A 17,275-nucleotide genomic window follows, 5' to 3' on the forward strand; every position below is an offset into this window, starting at 1 on the left:
ACGTAATAGATTTGTAGTTTCATGTGCAATTCTTTTTAATTATACTATGTTATGGAAATGCTTGTTTTATTCTACAAATTAAAAATAAAATAAAGAAAAATTTTAAAAAGAGAAAAGAAAAAATTCTATGACTATTCTATTAATGCTGAACACTAAAGAGATGCTAAAGTTTTCAAATTCTTTCTCAATAGATCTTAATTAATTACAATGGAGTAGAGCAACTGTCAATATCTGAGGGATGGGAAAAGCAAAGAAGGGAAGATCCTTGAGGATGGCACCTAGCATGATGTACCTTGTACACACTGTAGAAGACATTTAATAAATGTTTGTTGAATTGGTTTGGAAACTGGATATGAAAAGGAAAGAAAACAGAATTTTGAATGAAAGTAACAAGGATCAAATTCCAGTTTTACTCATTACTATATGACCTTCTGTATTCTCATGGAGTTTGGAGTAGACTCTAACGTTCCTCTTAGATCTAGATCCTACAGATTAGGGACTAGACTAAGCTTCTAAGTTGAGGCGAGCTACTCAGAAGCTCCCAGAAGTGGAGTATAGATGAGAATCTACCAGGAGGATTGCTATAGGACTTAGAACCTAGATTCTGGCTTCAGATGTCACATATGGACAGCATCTACTCCCACTATTATCTTTTCACTAGTGTTATTACCACCAAATATTTTGTATTTTGCCTGGGGAGTTTTGGCAGCTTTGACCTCCACAAGTTCTTGAGGATAACCAAAGCCATCAGTATTAGTGAGATCCTAATCCTCCTCATTCTCTCAATTAGATTATAAGGTCCCTGAGAGCAGGGCCTGTGCTGGACCTATTTTTATACTTTCAGGGCTTGGTAACATGCCTTGCATATAGTATGTATTTAATAACTGTTCAACTGAGTTGAAAAATCTGAACAGATAGGTAGATTATCAGGGAAGTTTGGTAACAGGTAACAAGTGGAAATTCTGGCAGGTAGGCAGTTGGTAACATCACACTCCAATAGTAGACTATTGATGGGTGTCCAGAAGAATAGGAATTAAGGAAGTCTGATGGTTAGTTGTACCAGATATCAAATGCATAGTTATGGGGGCTATATAGAACTCCATATCCTAAAAGGATCAAAGAGAGCAAGATCTCCATCCTATAGGAATTGGGGTATTGGGCAAGGGCTTAAAACATGGAAGAACTAGAAAGGTAAGAGGGAGCCAGGTTATAAAGGGATTTGAATACAAAACAGGATTTTTATATTTGATCTTTGAAATGATTGGGAGCTACAGGAGTTTATTGAATGTGGGGGTAACATGATCTGACCTGAACTTTCAAAAGATCATCTGTCTTGGCCAGGAGAAATGCTCCAAATGTAGAATAGACAGTCCTTGACAACTAATTGGATATTGAGAAGTAAAGGAGAGTAGAGAGATGAGGATGACCCCTAGGATGTGAGCCTATTTGACTGGGAAAATGGTGATGCCCTCAATAGTAATAGGAAATTTTTTAGAAAAAGAGGAGAGCTTGAAGAGAAAGAAGATAAGTTCAGTTTTAGACATGCTGAGTTGAAAATATCTTCTTGTTGTTCAGCAGTTTCAGTCATGTCCAACTCTTCATGACCCCATTTGGGGTTTCTTGGTAAAAACATTGGAGTGATTTACCATTTTCTTCCAAAGCTCATTTTACAGATGAGGATAGTGAGACAAACAGGGTTAAGTGACTTGCCTGGGATCACATAGCTATTAAATGTCTGAGGCCAGATTTGAACTCAGGAAGATGAATTTTCCTGACTCCAGGCCAGCAGTCTACCCACTGTACCATCTAGCTGCCAATCCAATATAGATATCTAATAGGTAGTTGGAGATATGAGACTAAAGGTCAGAAGAGGGGTTAGGGCTAGATAAGAAGATATGGAAATCATATTCTTAAAGGTAAGAATTGAATCCATGAGAGATCACCAAGTGAAATAAATATAGAGAAAGAAGAGAGCCCAAGATAGAGACTTGGGGGCGTGCTCATAGTTAGTGGATGTGACCTGGATGAAAAACCAGCAAAAGGGACTCAGAAAGAGATGCCAGAGAGGTAGGAGAACCAAAAGAGAGCAGTAAGATGAAAACTAGAGAGAAGAGAGTATCAAGGAGAGGTGGGTGATTGATAGTGTCAAAGGCTACAGAGCAAATAAGTCATTTTGACTATTATAAATACCAAAATTAACTGCAAAGGACATACGAAGGAAGACACTATCTGCATCCAGAGAAAGAACTAATAAATAGAAGTATCTATAGAATGATTTTATACACACACACACACAAACATTTGTGTGTCATGGTAGCCATCTTTAAGGCAGGTAGAGGGAAGAAAAAATTACAAAGGCTACAAGGATGAAGATTGAGAAATGGTCCTTAGATTTAGCAATTAAAAGATCATTGGAAACTTGGGAAAGAGCAATTTCAGTCAAATGATGAGATTATAAACCAGATTGTAGAGTGTTGAAAAAGACAACTAGAGAGAAGGAAATGGAGGCACTTATTGTAAATGGTCTCCTCAAGGAGCTTAGCCACAAAAAGGAGGATACGCATGGGACAATGGCTAGCAAGGATGGATGGATCAAGTAAGGGTTTTTTGAGATGAAGCAAGACGGGAGCCTGTTTGTAGGCAGTAGCGAAGCAACCAATAGAGAGAGAGAAATGAAGAGTATTCAGAGAATAGTAGTGATAATCTGGACAACCTATTGGAGAAAGCTAGATGGGATGTTATCACTTTTGAACTCAAAGAGATTAGCCTGGAAAAGAAGAAGGGCCACTTCTTCATGTGAGAAAGGAGTGAAGGAAGAGACAGTGACGTGAGATGAGGAATAAGAAATAAGAGGGAACTTTTGATGAATTGCCTCCATTTCATCAGTAAAATATGAGACAATTTTCTCAGCTGAGAAGGTAGGGGATGGAGGACTTATTGAAGGTTGAAGGGGAGATGAAGGGATTTGGAAAAGGTAGTGTAATGAGTGGGATAGTGAATCTATTTTTTGTTGTTCAGCTGTTTTAGTCATGTTTGATTCTCCGTGACCCCATTAGGAAGGTATGATAGGGTCATCTTGCTGTAGTGAAGGGCCTGTTGAGATTACATAACATAAATTTGTAATGGACCCAGTCAAGATGGTTTCATGATTTTCTCTAGCTTCATTCAGCAACATGTAAGTAGGAGCAAAAGTAAAAGATGGTGGAAATAATGCAAGGCTGAACTTTGCAAGGGTAAGATCAGTGATAGGATAAGGTGGAAAGGGTATTGAGAAAAGAACACAGGATAGAATTCAACTTGTTCATCAGTGGGTCAAGATGGGGAAGAAAGAAGAATATAGCCAATGCAGGGATGGTGGCTTAGGAAATTCTTAGGGGTGGAGGGATTGGGGTTCACAATGAGGGCAGAGAACAGGGTTTAAGGTTGAAAGGTGGAATAATAACAGGTTATAATAAGGTAAAGGAATTTCTGAGTTCAAGAACATGGAAGTAAGATATATGTGGATGATGGTAAAATCAAGGGTAATTGTGAAGCTCAAATGACATAATGGATACAAAACACTTTACAAATCTTAAAGTACTGCATAAGTAACTATTATTATTATTATTATTACTATTATTATTATTATTGCAGTCTGGTGCTGACTCCATTTCCTGATCCTTCTATGGCACTCCTGTTGAGCTTATGAAGTATTTGTAAAGCAATACAGGAATGTTCTGGTAAACGTGTAAAAACTGACTCTGAAAAAAAATATGTAAGCATAGTACATTTTTAAGTTTAATCATCATTATTAACATTTTCTCTATCACTTTTCTAAGTCTAGATAATTAATAAAACAATAAGTCAAGCTTTGATTTGTAGCATTTGCCAATTTCTAAGGTGTAAATGCTCCACTGAAATTTAACAGTCTGCTCTTTCGGGCTGGTTTGAGATGGCTGTAGTACGTCCCTGCTATGACCATCTCTCTGTGGAGCTGAGTTGGGGTGGAGGTAATGTGAAATGAGTAAGTTGAGGAACTAGTGTTTCAGGGAGTGTGTATATTTGTTATTTTTCAGTTGTGCCCAACTCTTCATAACCCCATGGGCCATACTATCCATGGAGTTCTCTTGACAAAGATACTGGAGTAGCTTGTATTTTCCTTGTACAATGGCAAACAGAGGTTGTGACTTGCCCAGGGTCACACAGCTAGTAAGTGTCAGAGCTCAGATTTGAATTCAGATCTTCTTGACTCCAGGCCCAGCCCTCTATCCACTGAACCCCACACTGCACAGTGTATATGTCCTTTTGTACATGTCTGTGTGTGTGTGTGTGTGTGTGTGTGTGTGTGTGTGTGTGTGTGTGTGTTGAAGTCCCATTGTATGAGGACAGGAGTCAAGAAGGAGAGAAAAACCATGATCCAGTCATTGAATTCATTGGGGAAAGGAAAATGTCCTGGAGGTTAATAGATAACAGCTACCAGACTGTTTACTGGATGTTAAATAAGAGAAGACATTACTGATTGATGATGGTAGAGACAGCCTGGAAGTGGTGATGAGAAATTAAAAGTACTCCAACTGGACCAGTGAATCCAGAGTATGATTGAAAGTATAACTAGTACTGGAAAGGGTGGTCAGAAAAGCAATATCATCAGGAGGGAGCCAGGTTTGAGTGAGTACAAGAAGATGAAAGGAGTGGGAACACATCAATGAAAATCTTCTGAGTCCCAGAGACAGGGAGTAACTTGCACAAAGTCACACAGTGTTTGTTGTAGAGCCTGAACCAGAAGCATGTTCTTCTGTCTCCAATCCCATGTTCCTCACTCTGTAGCAATTCAACATAAACTTTGAAGGCATAGGCAAAATCTGCTCTAATTTCCTTTGTCATTGGAAAGTGGGACTAAAAAAGCATATATATACATACACACATATATACATATATATGTATATATACACATACATACACACATATATACCTATATATATACATATATATATACACATACATACATATATACCTATATATATACACACACACACACACACACACACACACACACGTATAGGTATATATGGGTGTGTATGTGCATATGTATGTATATATGTATGTATGAATGTATGTATGTTTCTCCCCTGTTTTAGAAAGAACATCAATTTCCCCTCTTAACATTTTTAATTTTTTGACCCCACAAAATGAGAAATTTCCCTCTCAACTTTTTCTCAACCTTTTCTAGGCTTCCCTATTTCCAAATATGCTTTTGTAAGGAAATTAAAGACATATGTATATGCCTCTGAATTAGTAGAGTAAATATAAAGAATACTTCCCACCCAAAAAAAGTACAGCACATGTTTCATTTCCTCCCAAAAAATGTGTTTTCTGCCAAGGTTTCACAATTTCTAGAACTTGCATATTTCCACTCCCCCAAATACCTAAGTAGTACAAAATGATGACTCCATAAATATTATTGACTTTTTGACTGATATCACTTAAAAGCCCTCAGAGAAGCTTTCAGAGATAGAGTTTGAATCCAATTCCTCACTCCATTTTGAAAACTGAAGCTAGTCAAACAGCATGCCTTACATCCTATGAGCCCTTTTTTACAAAGCCAAGGAAAATCTGCGAGTTAAAATTCTGTAGCATTAGTTTTCTGGGTTTGGTATGTGCATTGGTTGGGAAGGAAGGCAATGTTTTCTTTTCACTATAATTGTTTATTTTGATCTGTATAATTGAATAGTATGATATGGCATATGCTGAAATAACTTCATTATTTTAATGTCGTGTTATTTCTACTCTACGTAAGATTTGTCCTGTTAATTGAAATTTTTGTCAGAAAAAAAAAACTTTAGCATGAAAGAAAAACATTTTCCTTGATTTTGTTTTAACCTTATTACTGTACATACCGCAATTTGTAGCTCTTGTGGTACACTTACCCATTATGAGGCTCAGTGGATAGAGAGCTGAGCCTGGAGTCAGGAAGACCTGAATTCAAATGTGGCCTCAGACATTTACTAGTTGTGTGACCCTGGGCAAGTCACTTAATCTCTGTTTGCCTTAATCCACTGGAGAAGGAAACAGCAAACCATTCCAGTATCTTTGCCAAGAAAACCTAATAGGTGTCCTGTGGTCTGTGGGGTCACAAAGAATAGGACAAGTAAACCACAAGTTATAGCATCATTCTCTAGTGAATTGTCTGTTGCTACTTAAGAGATCTATATACTGTGTCCTTCAAGAAAGGCATGAGTTGATGTCAAGTACTGTACAGTGATAATGTTGACCACTGCTTTGGAATGTTATTTTGCATGGGATGGGGATTCTCTCTTTGTTTTAAATGAAGAACTCAGCTGAATCCCTTTTGGTCCAGAAAGCAGAGTCAGGAGCAATGGGAAAAAGTTGAAAAGAGACAAAATGAAGCTTGCTATTATGAAAAATTTTCTGACAATTAGAGCTGTCCACAAGTGAAGCAAGCTGCCTTGGGAACCTGTAGGCACCCCGTTTCCACCCCCACTCTCCTTGGAGGTCTTCAAGCAAATATTGGATGAACATTGGTAGAGGATATTACAGATGGAAGGGGGATCTTCTGGGGCATGGACGAGAGTACATGACCACTGAAGGCCCTTGGCAACTCTGAAATTCTGTAACTTAATAAACAAGGACTCAGAATGATTTCGGGCTTCACTCTGTGCAAGAATGATAGCCCTTCCCCCTCACCAACTACTAACAGTGCAATCATGAGGACAGACTACTACTATGATAAATGCAATGTACACAAGCAGCAGACCACATTCCTGGGAGGGAGGTCAAGCAGGAAATTCCTGCCCTTCTCCTCCATCCTCATTTAACTCCGAAGCTTCAGGAAGTGAAACAAAATGTAAATCATAGACCTCTTATGTTTTTACTATACATCTCCGGGAGGGGAAAACATTCCATGAAACCATTTTATAGGTAGTATTATTCATATGCCATAGTTTTATATATACAATAGTTTCAGGAAAGTCTTTTCTTGCCTTTATTCCCTGGGCCAGGGGCAAGGAACCTGCGGCCTCAAGGCATGTGCCCCTCTAGGTCCACAAGTGTGGTCCTTTGAATCCAAACTTCACAGAACAAATCCCCTTGATAAAAAGATTTGTTCTGTAGAATTTGGACTCAGTCAAAAGACCACACCCAAGGACCAAGAAGGCTACATGTGGCCTGGAGGCCTGTGGAGGGCCTGGGCATTTTCCTTTCTTCTATTTGCTGTCCTGTTATGGTACCTGGTCCTTTCCTTTCAAAATTGATTCATTCATTCCATAAACATTTGTTGAGCACTTGTTCCACACACCCACACACATTTTCAACATTTATGTGTGAAGCATTATGTAAGAATACTCTAGCAGCAGCCCAAAGTTTCCAAAAACTTTGCCCAGAGCTTTTAATGGAATAATGAAAAGCTTTGACTCAGTATGACTTAGCTGAGAAAAACTACTACAAAAAAGTGCTGCTATAATTCCTTTGGATTTGGGGTATATAAATGTGGCATCTTCCTGAGTTCAAATCCAACCTTACACACTGGCCATGTGACCCTGGGCAAATCACTTAACTCTGTTTGCTTCAGTTTCCTCATCTGTAAAATTAATCTGGGAAAGCCACTCTATTATCTTCGCCAAGAAAACCCCAAAAAGAGTCACTGTTCATCAGACATGACTGAACAACAAATGGTCTTTTTAGTCACACTCACTGCTATTTTATACCTAGTAAACTGAAACATTCTTGCGGTTGGGGACTGCTTTATTCATCCTTGAATTTCCCAAAGTTCCTAGGATAGTGCCTTGCACATTGTAAGTTCTTGAAAACTGAATTAAACCTATACTTTGTGAGACTGTGAAATCTATAGTATAACCACGGAAGCATCACAGCCCAAGGAAATGGAGCAGTATTGGGAGGCAGGTTGCATAAGTACATCAAGGATTATGAAGCAATATGATACAGTGAATAGAGAGCCGATTCTAGAATCAGAGGTCCTAGAATCAAAGCCCAATCCTGGTTCTTATTATCTGCCGATATTACCTTGGGCAAGTCACTTTGCATCAGTAACCCCATCTAGGCCTAGGTACTTAAGCTAGGAAATAGAAAGATTTAAGACTGGTCCAATTGCATAAATAAATATAATTTTAAATACATTAATGATTTATTAAGTGTATACCATATGCCAAGCATTGTGCTAAGGACTGGAGAAACAAATATAGACAGGAAATAGTACCTACTTTTATTAGAGGGGATAGAATAACAATTCTACTGAAAGAGAGAAAACATGTACATAGAAAATTAAGCATATATTTCATAACACATTAACTATGTATAATTAATAAATGATAACATGTTAAATATCTGTGCAAAATAATTCCTGGAAGGAGAGCACTAGTGACTGGCAGGACAAGAATAGATTTCCCTTATGAAATGTAGCATGTAATTGAGCTTTGAATAAAGCTAAAAATTCTACTAGGTAGAGATGAAAAGGGAATGCATTCCGGGAAGTGGGGATAGCCTATCCAAAGTGAAGGCAGAAAATAGAATGTCAGGTGTGAGAGACCATATCCAGGGCAATTTGGCTGAGATATGGGAATGAAAGTAAAGTAAGCCTAGAAAAGTGGACTGCTGCCTAGTTATAGTAAGGTTTTAAAAGCCAAACAGAAGAATATGTAGTTTGTACTTGAGTCAATGGATAGAATGCCAAGCCTAGAGTCAGGAAGACATCTTCCTGAGTTCAAATGTGGCTTCAGACACCTACTAACTGTGTGACCCTGTGCAAGCCACTTAACCCTGCTGGTCTCAGTTTCCTAATCTGTAAAATGAGCTGGAGAAGGAAATGGCAAACCACTCCAGTATCTTTGCCAAGAAAACCCCAAAAGGGGTCACAAAGAATCAGACACAACTGAAAAATCACTAAACAACAAGAGGGAACCACTGGAGTAGGAGAGTGACATGGTCAGACCTGTGTTTTAAGTATATCTGTATGGCAGCTGAAAGGAGAATGCATAGGAGAGAGGAGAAACTTGAGGAAGGGAGACCAATGAGGAGGCTCCTGAAATAGTTCAAACAAAAAGAGATGGTCAGGGTCTGAATGAAGGTGGTGGCTTATGTAAGTAGAGGGAAGCACACAGATGTGTAAGATACTGTGGAAGAAGAATCAATGATCAGCAAAGCTTGGTAACTGATGGAATATAGTGGAGGAAGAAAAGGGAAGACATGTGAATGATTCCTCATCTGTGAATCTAAATGATTAGAAATATGCTGGTGCCTTCAATAGAAATAGAAAAATTGGGAAGAAGGGGAGTTAGGAACAGAAAGGTCATAAGTTCCAAGTCATGCTGAATTTGAAGACATCTATGGACCATCCAGTTTGAGTTAACCAACAGACATCTGGACATGCAAGACCACAGTTCAGGAAATACCTAAGGAAAGTAGAGGGCTGCGTTGATAATTCCCATAAGTTTGTGAGCTCTGCCCGAATCTCTATACTCCACCCTATACCTACATAGTCTCATTGATTCAAAGTTAAAAGGGAACAAGGAGAACACTGTACACATTAATAGCAACATTGTATGATGATCACCTTTGGTAGACTTAGCTCTTCTCAGCAATACAATGACCAAAGACAATTCCAAAGGACTCACGATGGAAAATGCTATCTACATCCAGAGAAATAACTATGCAGTCTGAATGAATATCAAAGCATACTGTTTTCTCTTTTTTTGTTTTTTCTTTCTCATGGTTTTTCCCTTTTGTTCTGATTCTTCTTTCATAACATGATTAATGTGGAAATATGTTTAATATGATTGTACATGTATAGCCTATATCAGATTCTTGCCGTCTGGTGGGGGGAGAGGGAAGGAGAAAAAATTTGGAAATCAAATTCTTTTAAAAGTGAATGTTGAAAACTATCTTTACATGTAATTTGAAAAAAATAAAATACTATTAAGTAGCGGGGGGGGGAAACAAAGTTAAAAGGGACATTGGAAGCCATCTAATCCAATCCCTTCATTTTATCAATAAAGATACTAGACTTAGGAAAGTCAAGTAGGACCAAGGTTACACAACAAGCATACATCAGAGTAGCAATCAAAAGTACCTCAGATTCCAAATCTAGCATTTTTCTCCATTGTATCATGCTGCCATACCACAGTGGCAATACCAACAGCTTAAAGAGCTAATGTTTAAAGAGCAAAAGCTAATTCAGTTAGAATAAACTTTTCAAAATATTTAAGTCTACCAGTTTAAAATAGCTTTTAAACATAATTTTCCAATTCCATTTGCAGTGATTCAGAAGGCTATAATTAGTTGTCCAATATTAACAATGTTTCTTCACAAAAGTCTTCTGCTATCATAAAAGTATAGAGCTGACACTAATTTCTTAAAGGATAAACCGAGGGGAATGCAAGCCCCAACACAGGTTCTAGCTAGCTGAAATGGTTCAAGAGCATGCAAACTTTAGCTGAAAAAAAAAAGACTTTTATAAATATCATTCATTAAATTCATTGGTGGAACTATTACTTTTCCCCAATCAAGGAGACAAGGCAATTGAACTGTGAAAGCAAGAGGCAGCTGCTGCTACCAAAGGCCCCTATCAAGGGCATCACTCTCTCTCCTGCTCTAATGGTGCCTGGAGGCTTCTTATCAATAATAACAATATCCGTTTCTTTTTGTCTTACTTTCATTGATTTCTTCTGTTTCAACACCACTTTGATTTCTGAATATATGCTTTCCCTACTCAGTAAATTATCTTTTTAAGCAAAGATTAAAGATGAAAGGGGGAAAAAAAGGAATTCAGTAAAGATCAATCAACACATCAGCTGAGTCTGCCCATTTATATAATAACCTATGCTCATAATCCTCAAATACTGCAAAAGAAATGGGGAAATGTATTTTCTCAGCTCTTTTGCAGGTCCCACTGCAATCATTTTTAAAATTATACAATATTCAAAAATCAAGTTATAAGGGATTTTTTTTTCCAATTTAGACTCTTCGATCATTTGGACAAGGATTCTCCTAGGTTAGTTTAGGTTATTGAGATATGACATATGTAATGACTTAAGCTCCTAGCTTATGTCTACAGCAGAAAGAAACACAAAATCTCAAAAAAGCCTTCTATGTATTTCTGTTGTGAAGAATAAGCAACTTTAGTTCAAATAAAATATTATAACAACTTTATGACCTTGTTTTTTAAATTAAAATTTTTTTAATTAAAAAAATCCATTTTCTCTCTCTCTCCCTCTCCTCTCTCCACCTCCACAATCCACTGGGGGAAAAAGAAAAAGAAAATCCCTGTAATAAAAATGCATAGTCATTTCTAAAACACTTTAGGGCGCATAAACAGCGCTTTCTCATTTGATCCTCACCACCATTCTATGACATAATCTTATAGATTTCACTTATACATAGAACATGCAAAGAAAAAAATAGAAAATATCCCATATTTAGAATTTTGATGCTATGTTTGAGGAAAATAAAGGTTAAGAAAACCTCATCTCTATTCCACATATATATATATTTCTATAAGTTTAGGATTTAGGATTCAATTCATTTATTTTTAGCCTAGCCCCCAGGCATTAGAACAACTGGCATAATATGGTTTGCTTATAATTTTTTTGTTTTAATAGAGTTGGATTTAAGTATAGCAGTGAGGTCTGTCCAAAATTGCAATGGGCTGCTTCATGACTCCAGGCCCTAGCAGTGCTGAAACAGGCCCTCTCTCAGGGATGTTGTGAAAGAGATTCCTCAATTGGGTGGGAGACTGAGCTAAATAATCACTGTTTAAACCCTGACAGAGCCTTATCATCAGAGCTGATTCAGGAAGGCCTGCAGCAGATACTGCCAAGGACCACTCCACCAGATCAGTGCGGGAGCCTCAGGGACCTGGGGCAAGTCTACAAGGATCTCAAGGGAGGGAGAGTCATAAGGTCAGCCTGCAACATTCCCTGTGGTTGCATCCTGATCCCAACCTGACTTCCCTAGCTGGAAATCTTCACTCCTGCAGAGCATTCAGCTGTGATTCAACTACTTAGATTTTAGCACTCCAGAGAAACCAGGCTCCCTTCCTCACCACAGCCAGGGTTTGAGTTAGGTTTGCTTACTTAAATGTTGATTCAGCCAGTCATCTAAGTAACTGGTGATGCTTTGAGGTGGATTTGCTGTTTTGCAGAAGGGAAACCCCCAGGGCAGCTGAGTCACCTGACTGACAGCACATGGAGGCCCTGAGACTCTTTCACCAGACAAGTAAACCTTACCCTCTCCTTCATAGGACTTCAGGTTCAAGTGAATTTTTTTTTATTGGCCTCTACCTCAAGAGATGGGTCAGCTAGATGTACAGCGGATAGTGTTGGGCCTGGAGCCAGGAGGACTCATCTTCCATGTTCAAATCTCGTCTCAGAAAATTAATAGGTGTGTGACCCTGGGCAAGTCACTTAACCCCATTTGCCTCAGTTTCCTCATCTGTAAAATGAGCTGGAGAAACAAATGGTGAACCACTCTAGTATTTTTGCCAAGAAAATCCCAAAAGAGGTTGTGAAGAGTCTGACATGACTGAAACAACTGAACAACAATGAAAACCTCAGGGGATGACTCATGGCCAAGGTCAAGATGACCTCTGGTACTTTCCTACCTGATGGAGCCCATTGTCCATCGAGCCACCCCTTTCTTCAACACTTCCATGGATCTGTGATCTCATCTACATGAGCAATGGCTCCAACCACACCTCCTGCCACCTGAAAATTAGCCCTAATTAGACCATGTGAAAGAGTTTGCTTATCCCTCCACCACCATCAAAGCCCTACTTTATTGTTGTTACTCAGTCACATCCAAATCTTCACGACCCCATTTGGGATATTCTGCTCAAGCACCACTTAATGGTTATTTCAGGCTGCCGGGCTCAGAGGGAATGTAAATAGTAACTGTTCCTCTTTTGGCCAGCAACCCTGAGGGTCTTCCACTCCCAGTTTGATTTTCTCTTTCTTTTTGATTAAAGGGGCCATCCCTTGATGCACTTCTTAAAGACGCCTATTTACTGAATGGGCATTGCCTCACTCAAAGTGAGAACCTGAAAAGACCTTAGCATAAAAGGGCCAAGGTCTCCCACTGTATCTTGGCCCATCTGCAGTTATCCTGATGGATATCTGGCCACTGGACTCAGATGGCTCTGGAGAAGAACATGAGGCTGATGACTTTGCACAGCCCTCCCTCACTCAAATCAAAGTCAAGTGCAAGTCATATCATCATCTCCCTGATGGTCCTCTTCTAGATTGAAGGACAAACCACACAATCTTGGCAAAGATACTGGAGTTATTTGCCATTTCTTTTCCAGCTCATTTTACAGATGAGGGAACTGAGACAAATAGGGTTAATGACTTGCCCAGAGCCACACAGCTGGTAAACATCGGAGGCCATTTTTGAACTCCTGAAGATGAGTCTTCCTGATTGGAAACCCAGTGCTCTATCCACTGCACCATCTAGCTGTCTAAAGCCCTAGTTGCTATTGTTAAAAAAGAAAAATCAGGGAATTATGATTCTGCCAAAATTACAGAGTTCTATACAGACGCAGAATGAAACAGTAGATAGAGAATTGGCCTTGGAACTAGAATACCCAGGTTGAAGTCCCATCTCTGACATACACTGTTAACCTTTGAGTATTCTAGGCAATTCTCTAAAAGAAGTTTCAGAGAAGATGCTGACCTTCATTGGTAGAGAGGCTTTCCTGATCTGACAGTTCCCAATATAAATGTAATCACAGGACTAGTCCTTATTCCTAAATACAGTCACTACCCAGGCCCAGTGAGACCCAATGTTATAGACAGTTTGCAGGAACAATGAGAATCCATCAAATTAGACTCATATATATCATAGAACCTGGGCTGGATAGGGAGCAGCAAAAAACAGATCTCCTTGGCTTACAGATTACCTATCAGACCCATAGGACCTCTCAGCCCAACCCATACCTAAATAAGACTCCATCCTGACAACATGCCTGGCAGTACAAGGAGAAAGACTGGATCTATCATTTCTTTAACACAGGGGACTCTCAAGTGAGGAAACTCCTTCCATCAGTTCAGGTCATCCCCTTCTTGGCAATTTTTAGTACGAGAGAGCTGCCCAGAGCCCTGAGAGCTTTGGACTTGCCCAGTCACACAGATAGAGTGTGTTAGATGAAGGAGTTGAACCCAGGTCTTCCCTGCTCTGAGGCCATCTTTCTAGCATGTTGTCTGTCTCTCTATAGGACTTCCAGAATTATGGCAGACTCATAATTGCCTGCTTTCCCATTTAAAAAAAAAATACTAACTATATAGTGCTATAAAAAATGATGAGCTCCATGATCTTAGGAAAACATGGATAGACTGGCACACAAGAGGTGCTTCATAAATATAGAACGATTGATCAGTCAATCAAGTAATCAACAAGCATTTATAAAGTACCTATTATGTACAGGACATTATGATAGATTCCAATGATGATAAAGACAAAAATGAAACAATCCCTGCCCTCTATATGTTTATATTCTATTGGAGGAGACAATATAGGATTTCCATACCTGTCCTACAGCCAAACTTTCATTTATGTGTAGTGTCCCCCCAATTAAAGTGTGACCTCCTTGAGCTCAGTGGCTGTCTTTTGCTTCCTTTTGTATCCCAGTACCTAGCATAGTGCCTGGCACATATTAGATGCTATATAAATGTAAGTTATCATCATCATCATCATGTGTAGCATCCTCCAACTAGAAAGTAAGGACCCTGAGACCAGAGATTGTCTCAGTTTTTTTCTATTTGAATTCCCTGGGCTTAATTCAGTTCTTGGAACATAGCATTTAGGAAATGCTTTTTCATTCACTCAATCAAGAATATGTAGAAAATATAAAATAAATAACAAACTAGTTTAGGGAGGGCTAGTATTAGTAGTTGGGAAGGTCAGGAAGCAACAATAATAACTAAAGTCTACAAGATCAGCAACATCTTTAATATTTAGCAAAATGCTTTATAAATATAACAGCCCTGGGAAGTGGATGCTATTGTTATCCCCATTTTACAGATGACGAACTTGAGGCAGACAAAGGTTAAGTGACTTGCCCAGAGTTAGAATTGACAAATCCCTGAGGCAGGTGAATTGAGATCCATCCTGACTCCAGCTCCATTGCCATTTACCACTCAGCTACCTTTACACAAGGCTTCATATTGAAAACAATATTTGAGCTAAGTCTTAATGGAAACAATCAATTCTCTGAGGTGGAGGTAAAAAAGGAAAGCATTCTAGTCATGAGGAATGACAGTGTAAGGCATGGAGGCAGTAGATAGAGTGTCCTATGTGAGGAAGAGCAAGGCCAGCCTGGCTAGATGAGAGAATGTAAGAGAGAAGGGAAATATTGTATGATGACTCTGGAAAGGTAGGTTGAGGCCAAGTTGTACAAGGATGCTTATGTTGCTGCAATGAAAAGAGTGCTGGATTTGGAATTGGATGACCTCATAGGTCCCTTCCAGCTCTATATCTTTGGTTCTAGGATAGCTAAGTGATTACTGGATTGATTTAATCGGTGAACATTCTTGATAAATAATGAAAAGTCTGAAGTGCTTTTTCAGCCTACAGATAGGATGCTATTAGCCCAACTTCTTTCCCAATTATCCCAAGCAGACCTGACCAAAGGAAGGATTTTTTAATGGAAGATATCCGATCAATTGTTAATGATACTTGCAATTTTTATATTTATACTTCAGCTGTAAAATAGACTGATGTATTGAACGTCCCAACAGTATGTCCTTATCAGCACAGAAACAGACAATGCTAAAGAGCAGGGGGATAAAAGTGATTGGGAAGTTAATAGCCTAAGGGAACACTGTCCTCAAGCTCCCAATAAAACTATGAATTTGAAGTAAGAGTGTGAATGACAGTAGGTAGACACTACATTTTTCTATTTAAAAAATTAAAAACCTTTCCAAATGAACCACACCGTTAATGATCATGGAAACAACTGTGTTCTTATCACATTGGTAATAATAATAGCTTACATTCATAAAGCACTTTCCAGTTAGCAAGCAATTCATGTACATTATCTCACCTGATTTCCATAACAGCCCTATAGGCTGTTCGGTAGGTCATAGGATACCTCCTGTTTCAAAAATACCCTAAGATGTATTCATTATAATAACTAGTATTTATGTATCATTTTAAGATTCACAAACCATTTTACTTTACTTTACTAAGTCATTTCATTTGACCCTGACAAAAGTGTTGTGAGGTACATACTATAAGTGGTATTATCAAGTCCCATCTCCAAGATGAGGAAGTCGAAGCTGAGAGTTTCAGGGACTTGCCCATGGTCATGCAATTAGAATGTGCTAGAAGTAGAATTTGAATCCGAGTTTTTCCAACTCCTAGTCTACTGCTCTAGCCCCTATGTCATAGGACCTCTACTTTCTTTTCAACACCCCTGGGAGGTAGATATTATTCACATTTGGCAAATAAAGCAACTGAGGCTAATAGAGGGGTAAGTCATTTGTTCCGATTACACAGCTTGTATATAATAAAATTGGTATTCAAATCAGGTCTTTTGACCCAAAGGTCAGTGCTCTTTTTCTTATAAACAACTTTTCTACCAGTAGAAAAATAATCCAAATTTTCCTGAGAGCTTAAAATCATTTTCAGGTGATTTTAAGTCACTTGGAAACTCTCCTGAGAATAAGGAATAATTAAAATATGATCTCTTAGTGATGATTTGAAATGAATTGTGGTTGCTTTGAGTGTGGCATAGTCACACTAAATTATAACTGGACAGTGAGTGATTATCAGAAACCTATGTTGTAATATTAACTTCTATAGCCTCTTGCTAGAAAGCACCATAGGTTGTGGGCTTCAGGAAAGAGCATTGGATGCAGGTGGTGTGGCCAGAACCAGTGAAATAGGAATGTTCTATGTCACTTTTTCTATCAAAATAACTCCAGTGAATTCTAGGGGACCGAGAGGTCTTGAAAACTAATGGGCATCCTGACGTATCACCTCACACTCATCAGATTGGCAAAGGTGACTGAAAAAAAAAGAAAGAAGGAAAGAACTGACAAATGCTGCCTGAGGTCATTGGGAAAATAGCTGTGTTAATGAGCTGTGAATTGGTCCAGTCATTCTGGAAAACAATTTGGAAACATACCCCCCAAATCATTAAACTGTACATACCTTTGACCTGTAGATACTACTACTAGGGTTATACAGTAAAGAGATTAAAGAAGGGGGAAAAGGACCCATATGTGCAAAAATATTTATGCAGTTCTTTTCATAGAGGCAAAGAATTGGA

Source organism: Phascolarctos cinereus, unplaced genomic scaffold, assembly GCF_003287225.1.
Source record: "Phascolarctos cinereus isolate Bilbo 61053 unplaced genomic scaffold, phaCin_HiC Scaffold_4;HRSCAF=312, whole genome shotgun sequence".
Classification (NCBI taxonomy): Eukaryota; Metazoa; Chordata; class Mammalia; order Diprotodontia; family Phascolarctidae; genus Phascolarctos; species Phascolarctos cinereus.